Genomic DNA, 2,431 nt, shown 5'->3' with positions numbered 1-2,431 from the left:
GAGAAAGTGCAGGGTGGTTGGGTCCACCACCAGGAGGAGGCAAGGATAGGTCAGTACTGTCAGGTACAAGAGGGATGGAGAGACCTCAAGGCCCTTTGAGAGAGCGACATTGCTCTTACTGTGGAAAGGCAGGACATGTCAGGAGGTTTTGTAGAAAGCTCAGTCTCGATGCGGCAATAGCCAGGGAACAAGATAATTTAGGGAAGATCCTTAAAGGTGACGATTAGAGGGTCAGGTGCTTTACACTATAGGGGACCCGATGTAACATCTAGAAGAGCCCTTGGTAAACTTTTAAGTGGGACCCTTAAATGAAGAATTAGAATAGATACAGGAGCAGATAAGTCCTGTCTCAACAAAGTACTAAAAAGTATAGTATAGTATAGTATAGTATAGTATAGTATAGTATAGTATAGTATAGTATAGTATAGTATAGTATAGTGAAAAACATCTGAAGTTAGAAAAAACAGCTAGGTAGAAAGGATATCCAATAGCACCAAAACTGGCCAGTAAAACTTAACTTGTAATAAGTGATGTGGAAGTAAAAGGTACCTTTTTGTTGTCTTGTTGTGTGTGTGTGAGAGTGAGTCACAAGCAAAGTCAGCCTCAACTTCCCGGGCAGGTGGGAAGGGGGCAGTGGAAGTGTGTGTGTGTGTGACCTGCAAACCAAGATACTGTTCCCTGGGCAGGTGGGGGCTGTGGCTGAAATGCGTTTTTGTGACCTGCAAACCAGACTAGTGCTCCCCAGATGTGTGAGGGAGCCGTAGCTGTAAGAGCGTGAGTGACACGCAGACAGCCTCACAGGTGAATGTGCACCAGAGGCAAGAAGAGCCAGGGCCCTTCCAGGAGGCCCAGAGATGCTGAGACCTGTGGGCCAACCCCAAGGTGGGGGGAGCCACAGTGATTTTCTAGCAATAATGATCCAGTTTGTGTCTTGAGGGTGTGAAGGAATGTGTGAGAATGAATATAGACAAAGAATAGAGGTAATGTAGATTGTGCAGTACAAGTTTTACCACATCTCCTTAGAGGGAAGTGTACTGTGTAGAAGAATGGTGTAAAAAAAAAATATTTACGTGTAAGGGGTGGAAAGAAATATTTAAGCTGTAAGTGAAAGTAAGAAACAGAAGCAAGAGATAAATAGATAACATCTTGAAAAATAGAACAGAAAAACAGTGAATTAAATACACAGAAAAAATAGGTGAATAAAAATACTTTGGGAGTGAAGTTAGCTGAGAAATACAACTCCTTGCAAAATACAGAGTATGTAGAAGTTGATGAGAGAAACATGCAAGCTATGGAAAAAAGAGAAATTAACCAATAACATTTAACAGAGAAACTGAGTTTTGATAAAATCATTAAATAGCAGACTATTAAAGCCTGTGTTTGAAAGCCCGTTTCTGGTACTCTTCATTACTAACTCGACGGTGCAGACCAAAAGGTAAAGGTTGGACTCACATCACTCTCACCCCCTGGCATTGGACCAGGATTCAACACCAGTTTTTTTTCCCTCTGGCATTCTGGCATTGGACCGGACTGCACCCCATTCTTCCTCTGGCATTGGACCGGACTCTACCCCTTTCTCCTTCTGGCATTGGGCCAGAGTCCCAGTTTTTCACTCTGGCATTGGACCAGAGTCCACATCACTCTCACCCCCCGGCGCTGGACAAGATTCCGAGGGCAGGAAGAGCAGCTCAGGCAGCAGGTGGAAGAGCCACAGGAGAATGGCCAGGTGAGCCTGACTGGCCAGGGCACAGAGGGAAGGGCTGGAAGAGGGGCATAAAGGACTCTTGGGACTGAGGAGGCCAGGAGTCCCACAAGCACTGGAAGGACAGAGCCTTGCAATCTGCAGAGATCAGCACCAGCACAGGAGGGTTACAGTGGAAGCAGAGCTGGGTAGGGAAGCAGAAACAAGGGGCTGAATAAATGTGATTTTGAGGCTAAAAGAGGGAAAAGCTGAGCCTGATGGCAGCTCTCAGTCACTTGCTCTGCTTTTGTGTGTACAGAACATCAAGGCAGAACCACAAGCAGAGCTGCCTGAAGCTCAGAGTGCCATCATGGCAGTGAAGAGGAGGAATGAAGACATCCAAGAGGAGAAGAATCTCCCTATGCACAGGGGTAATCAACAAAAACAGGTGAATGACAGAATGGCAGCCACTCCACTCATGAGAGAGAGTCCTTTCCATTGTTGTTTACAGAAAATTGACAAACAGATGCAGGCACAGCTGCAGGAAACTGAGGCGAGGACCAAGGCAAGGAAGAAGAGGCTAGATGAAAAAATTAAAATCATCCAAGAGAAAATTAATTGCCTCCTTCAGGAGCAAAAGGCTCTAGAAAAGCAAGTGAGTGAAATAGCAATCAGCACTGCAGTCACCCAAGGGTGGTTTCTGCCCTCCTTGCCTTTCCAGTGCAGAGCAGCAGGGGTGGGTGATGCCTC

This window comes from Melospiza melodia, unplaced genomic scaffold (assembly GCF_035770615.1).
Source record: "Melospiza melodia melodia isolate bMelMel2 unplaced genomic scaffold, bMelMel2.pri scaffold_28, whole genome shotgun sequence".
Classification (NCBI taxonomy): Eukaryota; Metazoa; Chordata; class Aves; order Passeriformes; family Passerellidae; genus Melospiza; species Melospiza melodia.
This window is presented reverse-complemented; position numbering follows the sequence as displayed.